Raw genomic sequence first — 12,500 nt, 5'->3', positions numbered from 1 at the left:
AACAAACTTTGGTGAAAAACTAAGATAATTTTTAATTTTTAGTTTGATATGATGTTCGTTTTTATTTTTAGTTTTTACTGAAGCTTTAAATCAAACAATTTCATTTAATGTAATTTTTAGTGATTTCTTCATCCTTGTCATTTTTTTCAGCCTGAAGATGAGGTTTTAACCTCGAAAGCTCGTAATATTAAAGAATGTTCTTCTAGGTCTTGGCACTATTATTCATCATCAAGCTAAGATTTCCAAGTAGCCGCCCAATTACTGAGGACTATATATTATATATATATATATATATATATATATATATATATATATATATATATATATATATATATATATATTAGGGCTTGTGCCTTGTATGATAAGGCGCCCTATGAGGTAATGTTAGACTTGCGATAATCTATAAGCTAAGTCGGTTGGTTATTGCACTTCCATCTTCAATGGAGTGTCTGGGGTTTTGTAGATCATTACGAAGTCGGTATTATCTTTACGACGATGTGTTAAACTCATGGTCGGTGAGGTTCTTGTAGAAAACTAAGTATATAGATATAATTTTCTGAAGTTTTACATGCTGAAAAGATCAGATATGATTGTACAAGTCTTCTAATAACGATAGCTTGATCGCTTCTGCCCAATGATAATGGCTAATCCTATTCCTTACATGATAAAGCTTAGGTAAAGAGGTACAGGTCTTCTAATGACGATAGCTAACTCTGTTCTGCCTGTCTACCATCTCTGTTACAAGTTATGAAGGAACAGACAGTAGTTCGAACATATGAACATACTATCAGATGGACATAGTTTCATACGAACACACAATCAAATGAGACACGCTACAGATCACGTAGGCGGTAGTTGTCTCAAGCAGGGAGCTTGGACTAATGTTTATAAACAATTGAGTGACTACAGGTGACGGCATGTTATCTTAGCCTACATACTTATTGTATACGTCATCTTTAGCGTCTCTAGTCTGATCACATTCCTGCAAGCAATCTGGTTGACCTCTTTAGTTTTTAGACTTTTATATATATGGACTAACATTCCATATTTTTATTATGTAAACACTTACATCTATATATATATAATATATATATAATAATGTATGTATGTATGTATGTATGTATGTATGTATGTATGTATGTATGTCACTAGTTCAAAGTAGAAGATTTTCGTACGAAGGATGATTATTAAGAAACTTTTCAGATTCCAGCGCATGAATATAAACAATTGTAAAAAGCGATAATGGGTATCCTCCTGAAAAAGAAGAGGACTTACAAGCAGTAAATACCAGAATGCATAAATAACATTAATAATGGGAACTGGAAGAGTAAAATTGAAAAATAAAGAAAGTAAGAAAAACTTATAAAAAAAGTCGTTCATTTCTCTGTTTTAGAGAAGGGAAAATAAAAGAAACTGAAAAAATTCCTATTAGAATTGTATCATGAATTTCTTATTTAACAAGAGAACTAGATAATTATAAGTGAAAAATAAGCAAAAAAAAAACATTCATTTCTTGTTTTAGAAGAGAAGTATATAAAAAGAAAGAAAAAAAAGCTGATCAAAATTAAGCCATTCATTTCTTGGTTTTAGAGAAGTATTAAAAAGAAAATGAAAAAAAACAAAAAAAAAAACCTCATCACAATTAAGTAATCATTCATTTCTTGATTTAGAGGAGAAGTATATAAAAGAAAAAAGAAAATTAAAAAAAAAAAACCATCACAATTAAGTCATTCGTTTCTTGATTTAGAGGAGAAGTATATGTAAAAAAAGAAAAATAAAGAAATGAAGCATTTAATTTCTTGTTTTAAGAGAGAAGTCTATTAAAACGAAAAATAAAGATAAAAAAAAATCTCATCAAAATTAAGTCATTCATTTCTCGTTTGAGATGAGTTCATTAGGATTCCTTTCGTAGGAACCCAGGCGGTTCTTTTATGATGTCCTGATGAAAGTCATAAAGGACGTCATTCCTTTCCTGAGATAATTAGAGGCTGATTTACCTGTTATTCATTAAGGAAATTGATATGTGAGCGGAGAGGCTTTTCAAGTGGTTGGACATCGTTCTAATGAGATAATGTTGGCCGGGATTTAATGCAGAGTGTTTTAATTAGAGAGAGATTCTTGGGATAATCGTGGTGATCCCGTAGGGGGTAGGTAGTGCCGTCAGTGCATCTCACGCGGTGCACTGTAGGCATTGCTTAACATTGTCTGCAGCGTGCCTTCGGCCCCTAGCTGCAACCCCTTTCGTTCCTTTTACTGTACTTCCTTTCAAATTCTCTTCTTCCATCATACTTTCCATCCGCTGGTTACAGTTGGGGATTTCCTCCTGTTCTAAATTTCAAACCTGTGATTGTCATTTTCCGTTTCCGCGCTGAATGACCTTATAGGTCCCAGTGCTTGGCGCCTTGGGCTGCAGTTTTATATTCAACTCGGTTTAACGTGATGAGGTAAAATTAGAGATTAATTAATTAAAGACATAACTGGTGGAAGCCAAGATGTGATAATGAAAGTGATAAATACATTGGAACTCATGTTTTGAATTAGAGTCTAGGGTTAATCTGAATGAGGTGAAGTTATATATATATAAAAAAAAGGCTTTTGCGGAAATAAAGAGATGGAAATAATTCTGAGGGTAAAAGAAATATTAGTTTAATGAAAATGAATGAAACATTTGAGGTGGAACAATTATGTATTTGTTGAGAAAAATATAAAATATTATTATGAGTATGAAAGAAGCAATACACCTAACTCTGCGAGTGGACATCTACTGTTAAATACGTGTGAACTAAATCATGAAAGCAGTGGTTAAATAATTCTGCGAACTAGCCAGTAGATATGAACAGTTAAACACATCTGACTCGAAGAATCAACATCGAGTCTTAAAGGGGGAAAAAAAAAAAAAAAAAAAAAAAAAAAAAAAAAAAAAAAAAAAAAAAAAAAAACAAAAAAAAAAAAAAAAAAAAAAAAAAAAAAAAAAAAAAAAAAAAAAGTAATATACTTGTCTCCAGGCACGCAGGAATCACAACACGATCGAGTCCATTCTGGATAAGAATACTAATCAGGTCTGGAACTCGCAACTGACCATAATGCCCACTGTCGGGTTTGTGGAATTCACCTGAGAAAGGGGAAGGAGGACGGGAGGGTGAAGTTAATGAGAGAGAGAGAGAGAGAGAGAGAGAGAGAGAGAGAGAGAGAGAGAGTTTTTCACCTGGGTCGCAAGAATTTTTATGTGGGGTTTTTGTTTAACATCCTGTCTGCAATCAGCTTGGAATCGCATTGAAACTGGATGGTATCTAGTGGAAGATATATATTTTGAGTAAATATTTCCGCTATATACCATCCAATTTCACTAGGGTCCTGTTGGTAATGTGCGTGTGGTGTGTGTGTGTGTATATATATATATATATATAAATATATATATATATATATATATATATATATCATACATATATACTATATATACTTATACATATATGATGTATATATATGATACACACACACACACACACACACACACACCGCGTTCCCCTACCAGGCTGCTTCCTCATACATTCACACTTTCTCATATTTCTCCTAAGACTTTCTTCCCACCCCAACCTTTTTTCTTTCTTTCTTTCTTTCTCAGTCCGCCCAGGTGTTTCGCCTGGGTATCATATAAATTGGTCATTCACTGAAAGGGGCAGCAAGATTAAATACCGGTTTGGGAAAGGCCGCCTGCCAGAGGGCATCTCTCTCTCTCTCTCTCTCTCTCTCTCTCTCTCTCTCTCTCTCTCTCTCTTACATGTAGAGGGCTTTGTCCCATCCTCTATTCATTTAAATTGCGGTCATTGTGCGGCCCAGCCAAACAATTTTTGGAAGTAATAGGGTGAGAGATATCACACCCGAAACGGCAGTAATGTCATCCATGACAAAAGGAACGCAATTACCGAACCAGGAGGAGGATTCGACACACCTACCATAAACTGGACCCGACCAATAGAGCCGCTGACGTTTATCAAACCGCTAGACGGGGAAGGCCTCGCCTTTCACACAGCTGATTAACAACGTATATTGAGAGCAACTTTTACTGTGACTAACGTTTAATGTGAGCAACGTATATTGTGAGTAATATTTATTGAGAGCAACGTTTATTGTGAGCATCGTTTACTGTGACTAACGTTTGCTGTGAGCAAGGTTTTTTTTTTTTGAGTATCGTTTATTAAGTACATCGTTTACTATGACTAACGTTTACTGAGACTAACGTTTACTATTAGCAACGTTTACTGTGACTAATTTTTACTGTGAGCAACATTTATTGTGTGTAACGTTTATTGAGAGCAGCGTTTATTGTGTTTTGAGACCACAGAATAAAAACGTATATTGAGAGCAACGCTTGACGTGCTTTCAGAACGCAGGGTAAAAACGTTTTTTTGTGTGCAACGTTTATTGTGAGAAGCGTTAATGGAGAACAACGTTTATTGTGCTTTCAGACTGCAGGGTAAACACTTTTGTGATCAACGTTTATTGAGAAAAAATAAGTTTTATAAGCAATACTTATTGTGATTTCAGACTACAGATTAAAAACGTTTTGTGAGCAACGTTTATTGTGAAAAATGTTATTTGTGAGCATCGTTTATGGAGAGCAACATTTATTGTGCTTTCAGACTGCTGAGTAAAAACTCTTTATTGCGAGCAACGTTTATCGTGAGAAATGTTTTTTTTTTAAATTAACGTTTATAATGACCAGCGTTTGTTGTGAGCATCGTTTATTGTGGGTAGCGTTCATTGTGAACAAAGATTATTGTAAGCAACATTTATAGTGAGTAACTTTTATTGTGAGCAACGTTTATTGTAAGTTACTTTTATTGTGAGCAACGTTTATTGTGAGTTACTTTTATTGTGAGGAACGTTTTTTGTGAGCAACGTTTATTATGAACGACGTTTTTTGTGAGCAACGTTTGTTATGATTCAGAAGACGTGCAGCACTGCACGCCGAGCCACACCTGTCCTCGGATTCGTAAATACCTGAGCGACGCCTCGAGACCAAAAAGCAGTTGAAAGAAGTCGACGAGAATGCTCGGACAGACTTGTTTACAAGGATACTCAGGGTCGACTCTTAAGACGAGTTTCGTGTGACTGGAAGCTCGCATGCGCTAGCGCTGTCGAGCGTGAAAACGTAAACGCCTTCAGTTGAATGCTGCCGAGATCGTTAAGTATATTATTAGCACCATCTGTGCTTGGAGAGAGTGCCTCTCTCTCTCTCTCTGTCTCTCTCTCTCTCTCTGTATCTTTATTGATACATAGTTTTCAAGTGTGAAGCCAAATTTCCTAAGAGGAAGTGGTTTCGTTGGTTTAAAAAAAAAAGAAAAGAAAAAGGATACAGTTAAAACCTTACCATTACTCTTTACACCTACTTTTAGTTTTCTGTCAAAGAAAACTATTGAGATGGCCATTTGTCTGTCCGTCCGCACTTTTGCTGTCCACCGTCAGATCTTAAAAACTAAAGAGGCGAGAGGGCTGCGAATTGGTATGTTGATCATCCGCCCATTAATCCTCAAACATACCAAATTCCGGTCCTGTAGCCTCTGTAGTTTTTATTTTAAGGTTAAATTTAGCTATGGTCTTTTTGGCACCGATAGAGGTGCCAGCAGCACAGGCCACCACCGGGCTTTAGATGAGAGTTTCATACAGCCTGAGATGCTGTATAGAAAACTCGATTGAGCATTTTTTACTTGTTGATAGTAGACTCGAGAGCAGAATGTCTGATGTGCCTGTACGCAATGTTTATTCCACCTCTTGGATGCTCTCGTTCTCTCTCACCCAGAATACTAGCACACGGCCGAGGATAATAATAGAATAATAAAACGCAATAATCCGGAATAATTCACAGTGTACATTTACGTCCTTATCCCCTGGTTAAGGGGAACCTGCGCCGTGACTTCCTGATTCTCGTATCGCAGCAAAGGTGTCCTTAAGGAAGACACCTTCAGGAATTAACCACCGGCCCTTTGTTTCACAAGCTGGGAGACGTGGTTCTGAATGCCAACGGCCCAGGAATGAAGGTGTCTCGTTTATTATTCATTTGATAGGAAGGTCAACGAAATAGATGAAGCGTCATTCGTTGGATTTCTGGTATTCAAGTTGGTGAAAAATGAGTTTGGTCATGAGATAAATATGCTCTATAGTTTTCATTATGAACACATTCATATTTGACGTATCATTTGTAACACAGTAGTTCCTCGTTGGACGAGTGGTTTTCGCGCTCGTCCACCATTCTGGTGGTCCGAAGTTAGATTCTCGGCTCTGCTAACGTGGAATGAGAGGAATTTATTTCAGGTGATAGAAATTCATCTCTCGATATAATGTGGTCGGGATAATTCATCTCTCGATATAATGTGGTTGGGATCCCGCAATAAACTGTAGGTCCCGTTGCTAGGTAACCAATTGGTTCCTAGGCACGTAAAAATATCTAATCCTTCGGGCCAGCCCTAGGAGAGCTGTTAGTCAGCTTAGTGGTCTGGTTAAACTAAGATATACATGTAACACAGATGAAGTAAATGGTCATTTAATTTCGAAGGCACTGATACAAGGAATAGATAGATTAAGAACGAGATAAATAAACATTCCTTGTCTGCAGCTTGCTGTTCGTAATGTCAGTATCGGGTTGGTCTTGAGTGACAACTTAAAAACAAGACAATAAACACTGGGTTTCTTTGGAATGAAGTAGGCCAAACGAATGGTAAGATGACCCACTGATGGTGTAGGTTTGTAGGTTGTAAAATCATTATACAGTGAAAGCTTCGGGTTTGGCTGTTAAAAAAAAAAAAAAAAAAAAAAAGTCCGGACTGACATGGGCTTCAAGTTGTCACATGTCTTGATTTGAATATAAAATCCTTTTATCGTTTTTCTTTTGATTAGATATCTAATAATAGATTTTTATCTGTATAACAACAACAACAACAACAACAACACATTCTGTTGAATAAAATTAATTAGCCGAATTCTGTCATTTTATTCAGCAGAATAATAATAATAATAATAATAATAATAATAATAATAATAATAATAATAGGTTTAGTTTAGTTTTTTATTTATGTCATATTATTGCAATTCTATTTACAATTCCAGTAAAGCCGCCGAAGCTGTAGTAGCTTATTATAAAATACTCATAGCAGCACGAGTCTTGAAATGGGGAAAAAAATCCGTAGTCATGTATATGTACAGTGGTGCTCAAATCTCATGCGACATGATTCTTTTTGTATCGTTCAGATTCTCAGACTCAACGTGACGTTGCCAAGTAGTGCTAATTTTTTTTTTCTAATTTTATACATGTCGACAAGTTTGCGAATTCACAGCTTGCCCTATTTTCCTTATGGCTATAAAATATGATCCCTTTTATGCATTGGTGTGATTTGAACAGATTTTTTTTTTTTTTTTTTTTTTTTTTTTTTTTTTTTTTTTTTTTTTTTACGTTGCTTAGTTCAAAGTGCGGTGTGATTAGGTTAGCGGTGTCATCAGTGAAAGCACACTTAACATGCTCCTCGGACTTGTCAACATAACCACGCCTGCAGCATTATGACAGTAGACATAATAAGCTGAACAGTCATAACAACATTTTCAAAGTAAGAATATGAATTACTACCAATTTTCTTTGAATGTTGAAGTTTATGCTGTGTTTAAGCTGTCTGTATGTTGCAAAATGTTTCATAGGCCTAAAGAAATCATCTACGCCTTCTGAGATGTAATCTGTTAGTAATGAATTTATTTGTAGAGATTACCTGTTCTTTGAGGAATACGATAGGAATAGGAATTACGACCAGTTTTCTTTGAATGTTGAAGTTTTAGGCTGTGTTTGAGCTGCCTGTATGTTGCAAAATGATTTATAGGCCTAAAAAAATTTCTAAGCCTTCTGAAATGCAGTATAGTTACTAATGTTTTTATTTGTAAAGATTCCCTGTTCTTTGAGGAATAAAAGATGATGATGATTTTGATTATATGGAGAAGATGGCTATCAATCGAAATATCATAAGTATTAATATTAAGGCGTATGGAACACTTGTTTTTCAACTGGTTTAGAATATTATATTCTTAAAAGTCCTTCCGCTCGCTTATGGTGTATAATTTATTCTTTCATAAGGTAACTTGAAGTGCAAGAATGTGTAGATAACCTCATTTGCTTTCTGGCCAGATATTGTTAATAGAGAGATATGACTGTTAAGTGTAAAGAAATCTAACACCTAGGCCTAGGAACAGTATCTTGGCTTTGACAAAAGAACAATTGCAAAGGCGAATATTTGCTAGTATGCTATCATTTTTTGAAATACTTAAGAATTATAACAAATAAATGTATGAAAATCCAAATATTCCTCTAACACACATAAAGTAAATGCTTTCAAGATAATTTCATTGTCGCTACTCATTGTAGACCTACTTATGTTACACCGGATGGTTGCTGTTGCACCGACAATAACGATACGTTACACATGCTCCCCTCACACGTTGATATTAGTGGGCGCATTCTGCTTTTGTATATACATAATTACATTTTTTTCAGCATTGAGGTGTAAAAGCAATCAAATAGCACTATTTCAAAATGTATGCATGCTTTGGAAGCATTATTAATGTTGACAATTTTTTTCGTTTTTTTATTTAACATTGAACTGATGCTTGATGACAACTTCATTTTTGGTCAAATGCTTCAACGATGTGTGAACGAAAATTTTGATAATGTTTCGAAAGAGTTTTTTTCTGAAATTTGCTACAAGTGACATTTTCTTACAGTTTTTAAATATATGACAGATTTCACTCTTATGAAACATATTATGGCCTTATTGTATGTAATAAACGCGTTTCCGCATTGAAATAATAGATAAATATGGAGCATGCTAAGTTGCCAGTTAGTGAATTTTGAACGAAATCCTATCGATGTCGCATGAGATTTGAGCATCACTGTACATATGTTTAAAAGAGAAATCCGTAGAGAGAGCTTTCGGGAAACTGTTTCGAACTGTTCCGATTCCCCTTGTCAATCAAACAGTTTCCCGAAAGCTTTCTATTCAGAGTTATATTTAAATATGTGAGCATAAACATAACTGTGGATTTGTTTCTCTAATAATAATAATAGTAGTAATAGATTTTCATTTAAAATATAAGCTGTTTTTCGATCATGTATGGACCATTGCAGATTAAATAAATAACAAATAACAAACAACCCCATTTGTAAACAGGAGAATCCTACCACAACATCATGACATTTTTAGTGCCCAAATAAGAAGTAGAAGTGACGAGCCGCGACTTATGCCCGAAGATGTCCATTACAGAGGGGCATGGCACCCCCTAGCCCCCCTCCCCACCCCCTAATTATGGAGACTGTATCTGTAACTGTCACTTCCGCTCGAAAGGGTAAAAGTACAGTCATAAAACTGTACGTACGTTTTGCCGGACCATCAAATCCTGATGTTCATTTTATAGCCTCGATAACGGAGAGACCTTCTCTCTTCTCTCTCTCTCTCTCTCTCTCTCTCTCAATTTTAAGGACCACTTCGTTGTCCACGCGGTATGGTCAGGTCGGTGCGATTGGAGAAAAATCTACTGTTGTAAAGGTTTTTGTTGTCAGGTAAGTGGAGGGGGGGAGGTGGGGGTTAAAGTTCCTGGTGAAGGGAATGGGAGGGGGGGGGGGGCTTCTTGCGGCCAGATCCACGAGAATTACAGGGTACAGGGGGGGGGGGGGGGGGGGATATGTCGCCGCAGGGGGGGGGGGGGGGGGGGGGGGGGGGGGGGGGGGGGGGGGGTGGGGGGGGGGGGGGGGGCAATATAACATTGTTGTTGCAGTTTGTTGCTGTTGTTCCCCCTGCGAAAAGCTTAACTGATGTTTTAGTCGTGTTCGGCTCTCTCTCTCTCTCGCTCTCTCTCTCTCTCTCTCTCTCTCTCTCTCTCTCTGTCGCCGATCATTGTTGTTTTTGGTTGCCTTGCATTGTTGCGTTTGTTTTTAGTTATATTTAATTTTTATTTTTCTATTTATATTCCTGCGTTGTCAGATGTGTTTGCGGTTCAGCTTGATTCAATGCGCTTGGGAAGTTGACGGGAAATTCGTGCCTGTTTTTTTTTTTATTTTATTTGCAGTTTTCAAAGCTACACATTTTTCGCAGCTCTCGCTGCATGACTTGGCGACCAGTGAATTCTGAGCCAAAATATAAATAGAGACATATTGCACTTATGTATATATATATATATATATATATATATATATATATATATATATATATATATATATATACAACTATATAAAAATATGTTTGTATATGTATGTATATATATATATATATATATATAGATATATATATATATATATATACACATACATATATGTAGTTATATACACGAGAGAGAGAGAGAGAGAGAGAGAGAGAGAGAGAGAGAGAGAGAGAGAGATATTATTTCCCTCATACACAAGCCCGTTCATCACTTCCACCCTTTGCCAACCACATAGACAACTATTATTGTTCAAAGGAACATAATTTGCACATCAAATAAATAAACAAGAGGGTATTGAGGTAGTATCTCTTCCACCTGCTGCAGGTACTTGTTTTTAATCATCATTTCTGTGAACAAAATCTCTCTTTAATTCTTCCTCGAAATTCAGTGCTTGACTGAGAGCTGAGGTTTTCATGTTTGTATTGCGGGAATATGTTGAAGCCTTCTGAATTGTTCAGTAAATAAGACACTCGACCTTTGAGAAATGTTAGGTTGGTGGACATTGCAAGCAGAGTGGGACTTATCGAGCCTCGACAACTAGATAAAGTCTTGTCCTGTATTCTAGAAATACATTATACTGTATCATGGAAATAGGTTGAAAAGTAAGGAACGTCAGTTAACTATACTCTGTTTTTTTCCATCTGTCCATCCGCCTGTGGTGTTTGCAACACAGCGTCGCGGGCTTTAGATAGTTACATTCAACAATGATAATAATATCCTATTTCAAATATTAACGGTGTAATTAGCATACAGTAATTTATTAAAACACTTTTCAGTTGCAAATGTACACCCAGATATCCTTTTAATTACCTAAAACTTACACATAGCGTAATTATTTAAAGCCCGGGACGCAGTGTTACCATGCGAAAACACCACAGGCGGATGGACAGATGGAAAAAAAACAGAGTATAGTTAGTTACATTCACTATTCCCAAATTGGTTTTTGATACATGTTTATCTATTTATTATTTTTATTTTTTAATGAGCAAGGTCATCTCTCTCTGTTTCCCTTTACTTCCTCTTACCTCTTCGTAATGAATAAATTATTCTTTTGAACTTTAACTTCAATGCAGTGGCCCTTGTGGTGGGCTTCCATATGAATAGGGCTCATCTTCAGAGTAATAATCATAATAATAAATAGTAATAGTAATTAATTTAAGGCTACACCTTCATATGAAATATACGAACAGTTCATTCTCTTGTCCTATATTGCAGAAAAACATGACTGATCACAAAAATGGGTTGAAAAAAAGGAGCATCATTTAAATATTTAGGAACATTCACTATTCGCAATTTTATTTTACTTATTTTTTTTTTTTTTTTTATGAAATTTAAGGCGACGTCTGCGGCATCAACTCATTGAGCTCCATGGGACGAAATTAGAGCGTCTGCCAGTCTTTGGTGAGAGAGAGAGAGAGAGAGAGAGAGAGAGAGAGAGAATTACACTTAAAGCTCCGTGTAACAGACGCTTCCGTGACAACGGGCCACTTCAGCGCCCCCGTTACGTAACAGATAATTTCATGTTTTTTTTTTTCTTAATCCCTCTGCCGTTTGAAGTAGTACTTGACATACTCTTCGTGAAATGTGATGGTGGTTGGAGGCTCATGTTGAAGGCAGCCCACTTCCTTTTCTTAGTCCGCTTCGTTCGAAGACGTTCAAGTTGTTTGAGTTGAAGAAGAATTCTCTCTCTCTCTCTCTCTCTCTCTCTCTCTCTCTCTCTCTCTCGGAAAGGGTCCAAAAGGCGAGGATGCTAAATGTCGCCTTTTGGGATTGTAATTTATTCAGTAATTCATATCATTACATCTTTTCGTCGTTTATTGTTTATTGATAATTTTCCTTCTCTCTCTCTCTCTCTCTCTCTCTCTCTCTCTCTCTCTCTCTCTCTCTTGGAAAGGATATAAGAGACGGTGATCCTAAATGTCGCCTTTTGGGATTGTAATTTATTCAGTAGTTCATGTCATCCCATATTTTTGTCGTTTATATTTTTTATTTATTATTTATTTGTTATAATTTTGCCTTTTCGATTGCACTACAATCTTTCCTAAAGTTCGAGTTTGAAAAACATTCTCCTCCCTTTGAAATGATTTCATCACAAAAATGATGAAATGCAATCACAAGATCTGAGTCTGCGCTATTAGGTAAATTCATTTCATACTGCAGCTTTATTTTTATGTTGGTCGCGTATGTGAGGTGCGATCAGATAAATTCATTTTAATACTTTATCTATATATATATATAGTATATATATATATATATATATATATATATAT

General features: G+C 36.0%; 1 protein-coding gene across 5 annotated transcripts in view; it reads right to left on the bottom strand.

Annotated features, from left to right (window-relative positions):
* LOC135210010 (inter-alpha-trypsin inhibitor heavy chain H3-like) overlaps positions 1-12,500 on the bottom strand; it is a 360,551-nt gene that overhangs the window by 244,328 nt on the left and 103,723 nt on the right. The window lies entirely within an intron of this gene.

This window comes from Macrobrachium nipponense, chromosome 39 (assembly GCF_015104395.2).
Source record: "Macrobrachium nipponense isolate FS-2020 chromosome 39, ASM1510439v2, whole genome shotgun sequence".
NCBI lineage: Eukaryota > Metazoa > Arthropoda > Malacostraca > Decapoda > Palaemonidae > Macrobrachium > Macrobrachium nipponense.
Note: the sequence above shows the minus strand (reverse complement) of the source record. Positions and strands in the feature narration are given on the sequence as shown.